Source organism: Bos taurus, chromosome 2 (assembly GCF_002263795.3).
Source record: "Bos taurus isolate L1 Dominette 01449 registration number 42190680 breed Hereford chromosome 2, ARS-UCD2.0, whole genome shotgun sequence".
In the NCBI taxonomy this organism is placed as follows: Eukaryota; Metazoa; Chordata; class Mammalia; order Artiodactyla; family Bovidae; genus Bos; species Bos taurus.
In genome coordinates, this window is record NC_037329.1 from 22,280,263 (window position 1) to 22,297,709 (window position 17,447).

At 41.0% G+C, this 17,447-nt stretch overlaps 1 long non-coding RNA gene across 2 annotated transcripts in view; it reads right to left on the bottom strand.

The window, feature by feature from the left end:
* LOC107132241 (uncharacterized) overlaps nucleotides 1-17,447 on the bottom strand; it is an 89,720-nt gene that overhangs the window by 49,224 nt on the left and 23,049 nt on the right. Inside the window, exon 4 of one of the 2 annotated variants that reach the window (XR_003030655.2) lies at nucleotides 13,690-13,932. The exons of the other annotated variant lie outside the window; for it this stretch is intronic. This is a non-coding gene — a long non-coding RNA (uncharacterized lncRNA). Of the gene's footprint in view, nucleotides 1-13,689; nucleotides 13,933-17,447 lie in introns of those variants that run through there. 2 annotated transcript variants of the gene reach the window in all.

Sequence of the window (17,447 nt, forward strand, 5' to 3'; positions counted from 1 at the left end):
GTTTAAAAGTTGGGATTAAACAAGATTAATCCATGTAAAGGCATTCAGTAAATACCCAATATTGCCAAGCCTATGATAAGCACATTGCCAATATTTTCTCATTTAATTCTTAGAGCAACCTTGTCTGATAGATGGTGTTAACCCCATTTTAAAACGAAAAAACGGAAGCTCTTAGAGGTGAAACTTGCCTAAGTCTACCTGGTTGGAAAGGGGCAAAATTGGGGTTTGAACTCAGGTCTGTTCTGTCTTTTCCTGTTAGGGGGCTTACCTGAACATCACCTGGGTCCTCCTAAACCCTGTGTTCCACTGGCTTCCTCCTGTGCCTCCCTGCTGAGACTTGACCACATGGCCCACCCTTCAGGGAACTTTCTAGTCCTTCAGATTCTGCCTGAGCCCCAGGTTCAGAGTAATCAGCCTAAGTAATCGGCATCAATTGGATCAAGATGGTGAATTGAACACATAAGATCACGTTCCCTTCCACCCCAGTTTCTTACAATGACAGGTGCAAAGCGTTTTTAAAGAAGAAATTCACATAGCACTGTTAAACAGGAAAAGGCACTATTATCAGAAAAACTTGAAATATTTGAAAGATAAAATTTAACAACATTGGAAGAGTGAAGAAAAATCACATCCCCAAACTGGCTGCTGAAAAACCAAATAAATGATTAAAACAATGGAAAGAGCAAGTCGAGTTCCACACTCGGAGGGACATTTACAATAATACAGAAGGCAGCTCTGAATCAACCAACAGGGTACCTTATTAAAGAACTGTATTCAGAACATGGGGTCCATTGGCCTTCCCCTGCCCCTAAACTAGCAGAAAGAAAACATCAGAGGGACATCAGAGAGTGATGGGATGCAAGAAGACAGGAGGAAGTGTTAGACGACAAAGTAGCTCCTCAAGGCTCACAGTGTTCACAGCCGGCCCCCAGAGTGAGGCCTTCCATTGCTCTAGCATCAAAACAGAGAAACAGTGCAAATGTGTGGTGTACCGGTTTTCTATTGTGGCCATAACAATCTTCCACCGTGGCTTCAAACAGCACAAATTTAGCACTTTACTGTTCTGTAGATTAAAAGTCCAGGACTAAACTCAAGGTGCCAGCATTCCTTTCTGGACATTAGGGGAGACTTTGGTTTTTGCGTTTTCCAGCTACCAACAGCCACCACATACCTTAGCTCATGGCCCCCTTCCCCCATCCTCAAAGACAGTAACACTGCGTCTCTCTGACCCCTCTGTGTTAGTCACGTCTCCCTCTGATCACAGCTGGGAGAGCTTCTCTGCTTTTAAGGAATCATGTAATTGGGCCCACCTGGATAATACAGGCTAATCACCTTTTCTCAAATTGTCTAACTTAATCATATTTGCAAAGTCTCTTTGCCATTTAAAGGAACATGTTTATAAGTTCCAGGCATTAAGCTATGGACATCTTTCCGGGCATTTTTCTGCCTCTCACATGTGTTTACTGGGTGCCTGGCAGATAACTCTGCTTTCTGGTTTGGCAATTGGAGTGTTAACTGTTCCATCCAGGACCTGAATTTGGAGTGACCACAAAGACTGGCAGCAATGACCTAACCAGACTGTTCCGACAGAGTATCCTTGTTTGTGGTCCCCTTGCATCCTGCTGGTTTTCCAAGCTTGATTTTCGGCCTTCAAGGTAATTCTGTGAGCTGCCCAATAACCTGCCAATAAAATGTTTTTTACACAAATTAGCCAGAGCCAGTTTCTGTTACTTATAATCAGAGAAGAGGCAGATTAGCATCAGACTTCTCATCAGCAATCTTGGGTGCTAAATTCTGAAAGAAAATGATTTCATACCTAGAAATCTATAAAGGCAAACTTACAATCAAATATGAGAGCAAAATTGGAGACATTTTTAACATACAAGGATTCAGAAGTTTTGCCACAATCATACTATCTCTAAAATAATTACAGTACTCAGAAATGCACTCAGAAAAAAACAACAATGTCAAAAGATAGTCCAAAGAAACAGACACTGTGAGACAAAATAGAAAAAAAACTGAGTCAAAACCAACAGTAAAACTTGACTAGAACATGTATAACCATGAGAAAACTTGATCAGTCTAATAAAAGACAGCAAGAAGAAACAGAAAAAAAAAAACTGAATAGAAAACATAAGCCAAGATAATATGAGTATATTTAAATATATTAGTAATACAAAATGTGAATGAGTTAAGTTCCCATATTAAAAAACCAAGTTTTGATCTGGATTTTAAAAAATCCAGCTATATGTCATTACAATTAAAAAGAAAGATGGCTATTTCCAGATGATAAAAATCACAATTCACTAACAAGACATGAGAGTCAAAACACTTATTCTCTTAATACAGAATTATTAAATTCTACAAGCAGAAGGCCTTAGAAATATGAGATTAGGGCTTCCTTCCCTGGTGGTCCAGCGGTTAAGAATCTGCCTTGCAATGCAGGGGACACTGGTTCCATCCCTGGTCTGGGAGGATTCTACATTCCACGGGGCAACTAAGCTCGTGTGCTACCACCACTGGAGCCTGGGAGAGCCCACGGCCGCAGCGAGAGAGGCCACTACAGCGAGAAGCCTGTGCACCACAACCAAAGAGCAGCCCCTCACTCCACAACTAGAGAACACCCTCATGCAGCAATGAAGACCCAGTGCAGCCAAATAAATAAATACTAAACAGTTTTTAGAAAAAGAAATACAAATTGATCAATCTATATTGATGTTAGAAAACTTTAATACATCTCTTTGAGAAATTCATAAACCAAACAAAAAAAATATTTTAAGCTGGTGCATTTGAGTAATGCATATAACCACTTGGAACTATGCCTTGCTGCTCACACTGTTCACTAAACCCTGGGCAGATAAGGCGTGACCAGGGAAGTTGGAAAAAGACTTGAGGAGCTGTGGGGACTGCAGACATATTTATCCTCTCTGGGCAGGCGCAGCAGCAACAGGGAGTCTTCAAAGACTACTGATACACTAAATCAGACCAATGTGGTCCATGGCCAAGTGGGCACACAGGCACAGGGCCACCAAGGTCAGTGATATTATTGTTTACAGACACAAGGTATGAGGCCATGAGAGAGTGGGACAGGAGAGCCTGGCTGACTCTGTGTTGTCAGTTCATTTCCTCACAAACTACACCCTTGTAAAGGTCCCAGGGACTTCCATCACACAAAAGCCAGCTGTCTTCATCTTACTCCATCTCTCAACAGTAATCGACACTTGATGCCCCCTCTCCCCAAAGTGCTTTCTACCCGAGCTCCAGAGATGCCATGTTGTCCTAACTCTCCTACTGCTTTGAGGAGCCAGCATGCCCACAGCTGCTTGGCTGGTCCTCCTCCTATTCCCGACCATTAGCAAGGTAGTCCAGGCTCAGTTTCTTCTTTTTTCTCTCTTTACACAACTTTCCTAGGTGATCTCACCCAGTTCTCAGTCTTTAAGTGTCATCCCTATGCTAATGACTCCCAGATTTACTTCTCTAGTCCTAAACTTTCCCCTGAGCTCTGGATTCCTGAATCCAGCTTTACTTGAATATGTAACAGGCATCCCAAATTTAACATGTCCCAAACTGAATGCTTGAGTTTCCCTACATACAAAAATTTTCCCTACATACAAAAAATTTCCCTACATACAAAAACTCCCCTAAAATTTGTGTTGTCTCAGATTTTTTTTTATTGTGCTAAAATACAAACAACATATCATTTACTGCTGTAACCATTTTAAAGTATAAAATTTCATGACATTTAGTATATTGACTGGAAAAGGCAATGGCAACCCACTCCAGTACTCTTGCCTGGAAAATCCCATGGATGGAGGGGCCTGGTGGGCTGCAGTCCATGGGGTCGCTAGGAGTCGGACACGACTGAGTGATTTCACTTTCACTTTTCACTTTCATGCATTGGGGAAGGAAATGGCAACCCACTTCAGTGTTCTTGCCTGGAGAATCCCAGGGACAGGGGAGCCTGGTGGGCTGCCATCTATGGGGTCGCACAGTGTCGGATAAGACTGTAGCGACTTAGCAGCAGCAGCAGCGGTTTATTAACAATGTTGTACAACTACCTCTATTGTCTAGCTCCAGAATTTTTTCATCGCCCCAAATGGAAACCTCCATTAACCTGTCACTCTCGAGTTCTTCCTCCCACCCTGCTGCTGCTGCTGCTAAGTCGCTTCAGTCGTGTCCGACTCTGTGAGACCCCATAGACGGCAGCCCACAAGGCTCCTCTGTCCCTGGGATTCTACAGACAAGAATACTGGAGTGGGTTGCCATTTCCTTCTCCAATGCATGAAAGTGAAAAGTGAAAGTGAAGTCGCTCAGTCGTACCGAACTCTTAGCGAGCCCCTGCCAAATACCAATCTATTTTCTGACTCTATAGATTTGCTTATTCTGGATATTTCACACACATGGAAACATACAATATGTAGCCTTTTGTGTCTGGCTTCTTTTCACTTAGCATAATGTTTTCTAGCTTCAGCCATGTTGTAGCATGTATCGGTATGGCGTTTCTTTTCATAGCTGAATAATAGTTCACTGTACGGATTATTACACTTTGTTTATCTTTTCATCTGTCGATGCATGTTGGGCTATTCCACTCGTGCACACCAAAGTTCTTCCAATGCCCCCTACTGTCTCCCTCATCAATCATCTCTCTCTCAGTCGGTGACGCTACCACTGACCCAGTTGTTTAGATCCCAAAGCAAGGAGTCATCCTTGACTTCTCTCTGCCCCTGGTCCCACCCCACCCCAATATCCAAACCATCAGCTAGCCCTAACTGTTACAACATCCAGCTAGGTCCCAATTTGGGTCACATTTCCACACTTTCCTGGCTCCCACCTAGTCCAAGTTACTGTCCCTCTGGCCACAACTAAAGATCATTTTGCTCCCTTTCCTTCCCCTCCCATTCATTTCCTGACAACAATCAAAATTATCTTCTGTAAATATTAATCAGCTTATGCCACAGCAGCGCTGAAGACCCTTCAATGGCTTCCCATTACACTGGAATAAAATCTAAATGTCTTGCTATAGCCAACAAGGTCCGTATGAACCAGTCCCAGCCTACCTCTGTATCTTGCATACATTCTCCAGCCACATTAGTCTCTCTTGGAGTCTCTCCCACACCAAGCATTTTTCTGATTTAGGGCCCTTCTACTCTCAGAACTTCTGCCTGAACACACACACGTTCCCCTTAAACTTTGCTTGGCCTCCTCCTCACCTCTGCAGAGAGTCCTTCCCTGATTCTCCTTTATGAACTAGAGCTCTTACCCCTCATCTCTCTAAGCTCTTATCTGTTGGGTTTTCCTCTCATACAACTTAGATAGAATGCTATAAAATTGTATATTTATATCTGTTTGTTATGTCTTCCCCTACAAGAATGTAAGTTCTAAGACAGTAAGTATTTTGCCTTCAGCCAAATCCCCAGGGCCTAGAGCAGTACCTAGCATATATGAGGCATCCAGTAAATACTTGTTGCTTGAATAATGAATGAATTGCATTATATACACACACAGAAAGAGTACTTTGTGCTCAGTAAACAGAATATCCATCCTTTGAAATATCCTTGAACATTGAGTAGGTCATGAAGCACTCTTAAGCATGTTGGTGAGAGCATAAATTACTGTTAGCTTTCTGGTGAATAATTTGCTACTGTTTACCCAATTTTAAAATGCAAATATCCTTTGAACCAGTGCGTGCCTGCTCAATTGCTCAGACATGTCTGACTCTTTGTTACCCCATGGACTGCAGCGTGTTTCCATGGAATTTTCCAGGCAAGAGGTTGACATTTCCCACTCCAGGGGATCTTCCTGATTCAGAGAATGAACCCACATCTCTTGTGTCTCCTGTATTGGCAGGCGGATTCTTTACTACTGCACCACCTGGGAAGCTCATCCTTTGAACTAATTGCTGCTGCTACGTTGCTTCAGTCGTGTCTGACTCTGCGACCCCGTAGACAGCAGCCCACCAGGCTCCCCCGTCCCTGGGATTCTCCAGGCAAGAATACTGGAGTGGGTTGCCATTTCCTTCTCCTAGTACCATATATTAAAAAGTCGTTCCTTTCCCCATGAATTTGATTGGCACTTCTGTGATAAATCAAATAATCTTCTATACGTGAGCCTATTTTTGCACCCTATTCTGTTCTGCTCATCTGTTATCTATCTGATCAATTTCAGTGATGGTTGGAGATTCACATGGATCTAAGGAAAGTTTCTTTTCCACAATGTAATTTTTTTTCTATTGTTCTATGTCCTAGAACTGATTACTTTATAGAATAATAGATGTAGTAAAGATTTAATATTACAGTAATATAGAGAATACTTTTGGTTTTGGTAGGAAGATTTTTACAGTATTTGGAATATTATTATAGGACATTGTTTTCCTGCACCTTGATGTGTATCTGAGGTCAGGGAGTAACATTTTTTTAAATTAAAGGAACTGCCACTTTGCTTTTTAATATTCTTGTTCAATTTCCTCTCCCCTCCAAAAACTCCCAAGAGACACTGAAATGATACAAATATGTTGCAAATAACACTGAAAAAGAGATATGTTTTGAATGGCACATTGAATAATACGTTTTGGTATTAGACTAAAGAGTAAAATATCTTATTAAACCAGTTCTTGGTTTGAGAAATCGTTGCTGTGTTCTATGGTGCTGAAGCAACTGAATATACAACCATGTGGAATCATAGACAAGACTTAAACTCTCTGTCATGTGAGGGGCTCTCGAAAAGCTGACTTAGTTGTCCATTATGTGAACAGGAAGAAGAGGGAGCCAAGGAACCTCCTCTGGTAATGTTTAGACCACTTGGGAACATAGTTGTTAACTACAGCATTATCACCAGGACAACAGATAAAACTATCCTAACAAGCCTTAACAAGACAGGGGTCACTGAAGGTTATGTTCACATGACATGGCAATAATTTCTAAAATCTCTAGCATCTACAAGAGCCCTTTGTTCAAATAATAATTCCAGTGACAGATTTATATTAGAGAGAACATGATGAACTGGTAGCAGTTACAAATAGATGTGCAAGACTTTACGTAGGAAACAAGACTGGTGTCCTTATGAGAGTTCACATGTAACACCTAACTTCATCAAATCCTTTAACCAAATTTTAAGATGAGCAAGAATGTCTCTCCCTTTGTAGCTGCAGTAGAAAAGAAACATCTTTTTCATCTCTTTACTAGATTTTTTTTGTTGAATGATGAAGTTCTATATTTTCAAAGTCAATCTCTGAAATATCATAAGTTAGCATTAAAAGAACACAGACCTGTTGGGGCTCAGGTTTAAAATGGGAAAATTGATTGTTAGGATTTGACTTGAAAATAGTGAAACCATAAGCAATTCATCTTCCACACTACAGAAGAACAAGAGTCAGACTGACATTTTACTTCTTATCAGAAACAAGGTACTAATGCACAATGAGGAAAAGCTCCCAAGTTCTTTGGCGACATAATTATAAGCTAGAATGTTGTATCCAGACAAACACAATTAAGTGTAAAAGTAGAAGACACTTTCAAGCTGCACAGACTTGGAATATTTATCTCTTAAATGCTCATTTTGGGGAAATTGCTTGAAAATATTTTGCAGCAAAAGAAGGAAGAAAAAAAGAGGAATATCAGAGACCTAGGAAACAGCAAAATAAATCCAAAGAGCAGGAAAGGGAAGTTCTCATATGATTTGCTGTCCAGCAAGATGAAAGAGCAACCAGGAGAGATAGGAGGAGAATGTAATGCCCAGGAGGAGGGCAGTAGGGGAAAAAAGAGAGGGATGGAGGAGGGGAATGGTAATAAGTGATGGAATAATAATATAACGAAAGAATGAATGAAGCAGGGCAAAGGCTAATAGAGTTTTGCCAAGAGAACGCACTGGTCATAGCAAACACCCTCTTCCAACAACACAAGAGAAGACTCTACACATGGACGTCACCAGATGGTCAATACCGAAATCAGATTGATTATATTCTTTGAGCCAAAGATGGAGAAGCTCTATACAGTCAACAAAAACAAGACCAGGAGCTGACTGTGGCTCAGATCATGAACTCCCTATTGCCCAATTCAGACTTAAATTGAAGAAAGTAGGGAAAACCACTAGACCATTCAGGTATGACCTGAATCAAATCCCTTACAATTATATAGTGGAAGTGACAAATAGATTCAAGGGATTAGATCTGATAGACAGAGTGTCTGAAGAACTATGGACAGAGGTTCATGACATTGTACAGGAGGCAGGGATCAAGACCATCCCCAGGAAAAGAAATGCAAAAAAGCAAAATGGTTGTCCTGAGGAGGCCTTACAAATAGCTGAAAAAAGAAGAGAAGCAAAAGGAAAGTAGGAAAGGAAAGATATACCCAATTGAATGCAGAGTTCCAAAGAATAGCAAAGAAAGATAAGAAAGCCTTCCTCAGTAATCAATGCAAAGAAATAGAGGAAGCCAATAGAATAGGAAAGATGAGAGATCTCTTCAAGAAAATTAGAGATACCAAGGGAACATTTCATGCAAAGATGGGCACAATAAGAAGAACTATACAAAAAAGATCTTCATGGCCCAGATAATCACAATGGTGTGATCACCAACCCAGAGCCAGACATCCTGGAATGCAAAGTCAAGTGGGCCTTAGGAAGCATCACTACGGACAAAGCTAGTGGAGGTGATAGAATTCCAGCTGAACTATTTCAAATCCTAAAAGATGATGCTGTGAGAGTGCTACATTCAGTATGCCAGCAAATTTGGAAAACTCAGCAGTGGCCACAGGACTGGAAAAGGTCAGTTTTCATTCCAATCCCAAAGAAAGGCAATGCCAAAGAATGCTCAAACTACTGCACAATTGCACTCATCTCACATGCTAGTAAAGTAATGCTCAAAATTCTCCAAGCCAGGCTTCAACAGTACATGAACTGTGAACTTCCAGATGTTCAAGCTGGTTTTAGAAAAGGCCGAGGAACCAGAGATCAAATTGCCAACATCATTGAAAAAGCAAGAGAGTTCCAGAAAAACATCAACTTCTGCTTTATTGACTACACCAGAGCCTTTGACTGTGTGGACCACAACAAACTGTGGAAAATTCTGAAAGAGATGGGAATACCAGACGACATGACCTGTCTCTTGAGAAATCTGTATGCAGGACAAGAAGCAACTGTTAGAACTGGACATGGAACAAGAGACTGGTTCCAAATAGGTAAAGGAGTACGTCAAGGCCATATATTGTCACCCTGCTTATTTAACATACATGCAGAGTACATTGTGAGAAACGCTGGGCTGGATGAAGCACAAGCTGGAATCAAGATTGCCAGGAGAAATATCAACCTCAGATATGCAGATGACACCACCCTTATGGCAGAAAACAAAGAAGAACTGAAGAGCCTCTTGTTGAAGGTGAAAGAGGAGAGTGAAAAAGTTTGCTTAAAACTCAACATTCAGAAAACTAAGATCATGGCATCCAGTCCCATTACTTCATGGCAAATAGATGGGCAAACAATGGAAACAGTGACAGACTTTATTTTGGGGGCTTCAAAATCACTGCAGATGGTGACTGCAGCCATGAAATTAAAGACACTTACTCCTTGGAAGAAAAGTGATGACCAATCTAGACAGTATATTAAAAAGCAGAGACATTACTTTGCCAACAAAGGTCCATCTAGTTAAAGCTATGGTTTTTCCAGTAATCATAAATGGATGTGAGAGTTGGACTATAAAGAAAGCTGAACACTGAAGAATTGATGCTTTTGAACTGTGGTATTAGAGAAGACTCTTGAGAGTCTCTTGGACTGCAAGGAGATCCAACCAGTCCATCTTAAAGGAAATCAGTCCTGAATGTTCTTTGGAAGGACTAATGTTGAAGCTGAAACTCCAATACTTTGGCTATCTGATGCGAAGAACTGACTTATTTGAAAAGACCCTGGTGCTGGGAAAGATTGAAGGCAGGAGGAGAAGGGGACGACGACAAAGGATGAGATGGCTGGTTGGCATCACCAACTCGATGGACATGAGTTTGAGTAAACTCCAGGAGTTGGTGATGGACAGGGAGGCCTGGCATGCTGCAGTCCAAGGGGTCACAAAGAGTCGGACACAACTGAGCGACTGAACTGAACCGAAAGAACTGGGAAAAGCTGAAACTAGGCAAAGAGCCCAAAAGACAAAAGAAAAAAAAAGTAGAAATACTGGTGGGGACAGGCGGGAACCCACACAATTTTAAAAAGGAAATGAAAGCATGGTGTGGCACTGGGTTTCAAAGTTAAAAGAGAACTGCCCTTTGAGGATAAAAATTTTAGTGTTGGGGATATGGTGGCCTATCAGATTGAATGGATAAAGTTCATGTAAATTATGGAAGGCATTCTTCTACTCTGGGCTTAGAGATTTGTGTCCATAGACTGATAAGCACAGAAAGCCATTCTAGTTATTGGGGAAGAGAATGAAAAGCTAAAGGCAGCACTACTGTGATGTTAGCCCGGCAGGGGCAGAAACAGAAAGCCAAAGGATAAGTCTGTTGCAATTTTCCAGGCATGAGGCAGAGGAATAAACAGACAATAGAGGAGGAAAGTCATTTCCGATGAGGGCTACAAAACTCTGGCACCAGGAATGTAAAGGGCGGGGATGGTTCCAGTGATTTCCGTTCTGTGAACTGGACAAACGGTGATGGGTTTTAAAAGTATTGCTGTTTTACTGTTACACTTATATTTCTCTTCTCTGTCTTTCTCTTTCTTCTATTCCTCTTTCCCAGTTGACATTAAGTGCCTTGATTGTAGCAGCTAAAACCTGTGTTTGTTCCCTTGACAGCAGCACTGGGTCCTACGACAAGAGTTACTCAGATGATGCTTGTGATTATGACTATGGGTGGTGGCGGTGGTGAGACAATGATGGTAACAACAGATCAGTGCCTTTAAAGACAGTGGGGAAGAGGAGTGACTTGGGGCATAAATGATGGTAGAAGTAGAGCTTCCAAGAGATTATCAGCTCCTATTGGGAGCTGGGAAGAAGTACTTTTGAAAATGTTGGCTGTTACTTCTGTATGGAAATGCCTTCGTTTTCCCTTCCTTTAGTATCCTTTACTTAACTCCATCTATTCAGGTGTCCCCTGCTTTTCCAAAGTTTGCCCTATGCTACTTCATCTTTACGAAAGACCTACATCAGTACTTGTTTTCACTAATTAAAAAAAATCTGAAAAAAGATTCTCAGTTTTCCGAAACAAGGCAAAAAAGTGAAAACAGCGTTCAGCGCATGGTTTGCAGCAAGCCACTATAGAAGTAGCACACACAAGTGGAGTGGCACCACCAGCCTCCCTGCCAGGGAATTACATACACTCAGCGACTCCACATCAGATACCTCAATTTACTCTGTGCATCCTTTAGCAAGATGTGTCCTCAGGCAATTGCTTCTTTGCTTTACGTCATTTCTGCATAAAAAGGTTTCATTTCTGCATACAAAAGCAGGAACACTCTGCTTTCAGACAGAGGGGAAATCTGTACCTCATTTCAGTTCAGTTCAGTCGCTCAGTCATGTCTGACTCTTTGCAACCCCATGAATCACAGCACGCCAGGCCTCCCTGTCCATCACCAACTCCTGGAGTTCACTCAGACTCACGTCCATCGAGTCAGTGATGCCATCCAGCCATCTCATCCTCTGTCGTCCCCTTCTCCTCCTGCCCCCAATCCCTTCCAGCATCAGTCTTTTCCAATGAGTCAACTCTTTACATGAGGTGGCCAAAGTACTGGAGTTTCAGCTTTAGCATCATTCCTTCCAAAGAAATCCCAGGGCTGATCTCCTTCAGAATGGACTGGTTGGATCTCCTTGCAGTCCAAGGGTCTCTCAAGAGTCTTTTCCAACACCACAGTACCTATATAGAAATAAAATCAATCAGCATTGGAAGATCTGACTACAGTCAAACTTACTACCAAATTCTTCTTTCAAATTGCTTTTTGGCTAAAAACATTCTTTTTTTAGGAAGCAGAGCTATTTAAACAGGTTCTGCCCTGGGAGTATGGGACTTTGACATCTTGTTTCTCGGTCTAGTTTCTGAAGATACAAAAATGTTATTTTCAAAGAAAGCACTAGGTGGCACTTGTGATGTATTCAATAGTTGCCTCAGATCCATTTTGGTAGAAAAGGTTTGGTAGAAAAAAAATGCAATAAATATTAAAATGGGAAAATCTTCATTATAATAATGAAGATCAGTATCTTATGATTATGTTTACTGTGTTACTATGTATGAGCAATATCTTTATGCAGTGTTTGCATTTAAAATCTGGGCTTTGCCTCTTTTATAAAAACTGCAAGAGGGGAACCAGCATTTCTATAGTATGTGAAAATACTACATCACTAAAATAATACATAAGGGACTGATATTTGATTTGCAAAAAGATTGACTACAGGTGTTCTTTCAAACAGCATTTCTCTACTGAATTTAAAATAGTTTAATTTGCAACAAAAGGTTATAAAATTAAGTTTGCCAAGATCCATCTAGTAAAGCAAAATAAATTATCAACAATTTAAAATAAGGCACTACAGCTCAGCTCCGTGCTCTGCGGTGACCTAGACGGGTGGGATGGGGGGTGGGGGCGGGCAGGAGAGAGGTCCAAGAGAGGATACATATATACACATACAGTTGATTTATTTCACTGCACAGCAGAAACCAATACATTAGAAAGCAACTATACAATGGCACCCCACTCCAGTACTCTTGCCTGGAAAATCCCATGGACGGAAGAGCCTGGTGGGCTGCAGTCCATGGGGTCGCTAAGAGTCGGGCACGACTGAGCGACTTCACTTTCACTTTTCACTTTCATGCATTGGAGAAGGAAATGGCAGCCCACTCCAGTGTTCTTGCCTGGAGAATCCCAGGGACCGCGGAGCCTGGTGGGTTGCCGTCTATGGGGTCGCACAGAGTCGGACACGACTGAAGCGACTTAGCAGCAGCAGCAGCATACCCCAATAACAACTTTTTTAATTTAAAAAATTTAAAAATAAACAATAAAATAAGGCACTATAGCCTAAGGGGTTTTTTGAGTATTATTAACATATATAAATAAATTAATTAAAATTCATGTTTTAGGACTTTTTTTAACCATCTTTAAAGTGATAGCATAATGACTTTAAGCAAATTCATTGTCTTTTCTGGGATTTGGCAGTTCCTATTTGGCAAGTTGACTATTTCATGGCCCCATTTTCTATAAAGAGATTTCAAGTTCTTTTAACAGAAATGTGGGTTGAGCAGGTATTATTTCAAGTGGAAAATATTGTTGCCAAATACCATAGCAACAACAGTAGCTTGTAGACCCTCTCAGGTTATTATTTCTTTTCTCTATTGTATAGGCCTTCATGGTAACCATTTTATGGATTAGGCTCACTTGTGGCCCCATCTCACTTTTCTATCCTTATTTTTCCCTCGTCTCATTTTTTGTTTCTTATTTTAAATGTACTTTTTTTTGGTGTACCTTTGTAGCATAATTTAACACAATGCAATCCTTTTGTAACAAGATGGATTATAAATTAATAATAATGCTGATACTGTCTCGTAATTTCACTAATTTGTAGGTTTGAGCTGAAATTGACATTTTGAAGGTAGTATCTCCTGTAGTAGTAAACTCAGCATGTCAGAATTCAGAGCTAAATATGGAAAACTGCACCAACACTGAACAAACCTGGATCTCAGAGTAACACCTGAGTTTCTTTGGTTGTAAATGATAGGAATGGATTTTGGCTAACAAGCAAACAGGGACTTCCAGAGAGTACTAGCCAGGAACTCATGGGATGGGCAGGGGGCTAGAGGGCCAGACCTGGACACAAGACAGGAATGGGGACAGGCTCTGGAGTCTAGGCAGCAACAACTTACAGATCTTGTCAAGGAGCTGCTGCTCCCACGCATACTCACCCTTTACTTCCCATCCTGGTGTCCCTTCTCCAGGTGAGAAGTTCTAGGAGTCCAGATTGTGTAATGTGTTCTGTCAATTCAGATTTCCAGTGTTACTATCATAGGACATTTAGTAAAAACTCTATCTTGAAAGGTTGCCAAAATATAAAGAAAGATCCCTTTGTAAAAATAAATATCCTAGGAGTCCATTTGTCTTCCTTTGGGTCAAATGTGGCTCCTTGGTTATGCTGGGACAAGAAACATTGATTTACATCTTTACCAAGATTGTTCACAAAATGGAAGAAGTAATTCCTAATAGAAATTGGGGTTTTCTGGGGAAGGGAGGTGATTGCTGGCCACTCAAATAACAACCTAAGGGCACTAAATTACAGGAAGAGTAGATTGTTAGTCTCTGTGTCAAATGAACCCCAGTAACAGGCTAAATAGTGTCCTCTCAAAATTCATGTTCATGGGGAACCTCAGAATGTGATCTTGGGAAGAAGGTAACAGGAGATATAATAAAAGATAAAGATTAGATTTTACTGTATTAGAGTGAACCCTAAATCCAATGCGAGTGTTCTTGTAAGAGACAGAGGAGGACACTGAGAAGCACATGAGGAAAGGCAATGTGAAGATGAAAGGAGAGATTGGAGAGATTGGAGTGATGCACCCATGACTCACAGGATGCCAAGGATCGCCAGCAATTACCAGACAAGGAAAGAGGCATGGGATGAATTTTCCCTCAGAGCCTCCAGAAGGATTCAGTCCTGCCAATATTTCTGGCCTCCTGAATGGTGAGAGAATAAGGTTATATAAGCCATTCAGTCTGTGGTAATTTGTTATGATCTCTAGGAAACTAACACCGCCCCTAAGAACAGTTTGTGCAAAACCCTAAATGGTAATACCATGAAAGTAGGTGCTTAGTAAATGCATGTTAATGAGAGTGAACAAAAGTTCTTTTTTACTATTTTAAAAGAAAATAAATCTATGAATGGTTTTATTTTTTCCATAAAGAGCTACTGAACACCTCATACACCAGGCATTGTTCTAGGGGCTGAAGATACAGCTATGAACAAATCAGGTAAGCTCCTTGAGCTGTATTTACAGGGGAAATGGCTAAACAAGAAAACAAGACAATTTTTGTCAAGATCAGGACAATGAAGAAAGTGAAACTGGGTGCTAAAGTGACATACTGGAAGTGAGGGGAAGTCAGTACAGATTGGGCAGTCAGGCAAGGAGGAGAGAGAGACCCAAATTATGAAAAGACAGACATTTGTGACCTGGAAGGTAGTTGGTAGAGAATCTGCCTGCAATGCAAGAGACTACCTGCACTGCAGGAGATGCGGGTTCAATCCCTGAGTTGGGAAGATCTCCCAGAGAAGGAAATGGCAACCCACTCGAGTATTCTTGCCTGGGAAATTGCATGGACAGAGGAGTCCGGCGGGCTACAGTCCATGGGGTCACAAAGAGTCGAACACAACTTAGTGACTCAACCACCACAGTCTGTTTGCCATCTGGGGAGATGACTGTAGGGGCCAGAAGGAGCAGGGGCACTTGGGAGACTGTAGCATTAAGCCAGATGAGAAGACGTGAAGCTCAAATTAGAATGGGAGAGGGGTGTAGAGAAACAGACTAATACTGGATGTGTGGGAGGCAGAGTTTGACAATATCAGTTAAGTGCCTTCTCTTTGTTCAGCATTGCTTGGATTTCTATAAAAAGACACACCAAAATATTATATTACCAAGACTTTAATATCCAGGAGTTTTGCATTCAATTGGACAGATATGTGTTTATATATTTATAAAACGTATACAGACTCAAAATGCCTCATAGTGTGATAGAGGCAATAAATGCAGCAAACAAGGTTCTAGCGTGGGCAGAGCTAACAAAGAAAACTTCAGGAACTTGAGACGGGCCTTCAAAGATATGTAAGATTGAAGGAGAACGTTCCAAACTGGAAAGGCCAGAGACAAAAGAGAAAAGTGGGGAATGAACACACACTTTCGGGGGTAGGTAAATAAATTAATCTGATTGGATTAGAGGTTGTATACAGTGAATAATGCCGATTAAATAAGATCAGTAGAGTGATGAAAGATGATAGAAGGCTTTGAAATCCAGGATGAGTTTAGATTTAATCTTTCAGGGCAAGGGTCAGCAAGCTTTCTGAAAGGATCAAATCATAAAGGCTTTAGGGTTTGCAGGCCATAGGGTCTCTGCCACAACTACTCAGTTCTCCAATGTGGTGTGAAAGCAGCCATATACAATACTTATTATAAGTATGGCTGTGTTTCAGTAAAATCTTATAAAAACAGGTGGTGGGACAGATTTTGTTGGACTAGGGTATCAGAAGAATGACATAAAAGTGGCATCTTAACCGCTTTTGAAATAACCATGTAAGGGTTCTGGGTATTTCTTAATTACTCAATATCTATTTCCCTATTCCTCCTTCCTCAGAATTTTCAGTCTTTCAGTCAGATGTCAACTTTTCTATCATGCTTGTCTAGAAGCTGGTTGAACTCCTAGCACTGAAAGAAACTGAACCCCTTTCACTGAGAGAAATGGTCTCAGATTGATTTAAATTCATCAGGTCAATCCTTCCTCTTTCTACAACGATTAGTTCATAAAAACCACACCTAAGCCACGTACAAAGAGACATTTATTTGAAGACACAATTCAGCAGATATTATCACTCTAGCAACAAAAGATGTAAAGCCAGAGATAAAGCCAGAAGTATTTAAAACAAAGTACTTATCACAAAACGTACAACTAGGTTCCATAAAACTGTGCAAAACCATGAGTATGGTAAAAAGAAAAAATAAACACCTGTTAAGATAAACTAGTGAGGATTTTGGGGTTATTTTTTGGAATGGAAGAGGGGTCATAAAGAACCAAAAGGAAGTGGATAGGGTGACTGGATGACAGATTGGGAAATCTTATTAGAAAGGGTAGAACCGATCAAGCCATTCCAGTTCTTAAGTTTTCCATATTTTTGTCCAAGGGACATTCTGTAGATAGAATATGAAGTCTACTGACATATAATTTCTGAAAGCCCCAGTAAAATAATAGGGCAAACAAGGGAAACAGATGAGAAACTGCTAGAAGAAAGAGGCCTAGCAAAGATTCACAAAGAATCACTGAGACTTTTCATACTTTTGAGATGAACAGGTAAAAAGAGATGTCAGTTTCCAGTCCAGCATATAAGAAGCTTGGAAGTTGCCACTCCAGCCTAACAATAAGTAAAACAAAAGTCAACAAATCTTCTTAGATCCAAAGAGAAATGAAGCCACAGGGCAAAATGCTGCTACACAAATTGGAGAAACCAACAGGCAAACACAGAGAATCAGAGCGTACTGGAGCAGCAACCTCTGTGGGAACCAGTGTTGAAGTAGGGAAACCTGAACTGTGATTTACAAATTGCTGGAGGCTCAGTGTGGAGAACTCTGAAAACTCAAGAGGAATCCCGTCATTGAGGGCTTCCACACAGTCATGAGTTTTACCTTCTGGATCTCCTCCAGGCTCTCACAGTGAATACTGAAGAAAAATCCCACCACAACCTGTTTTCCCACCATGCTTCTACTGGAACTATTCTGCAGGAACGATTTTGA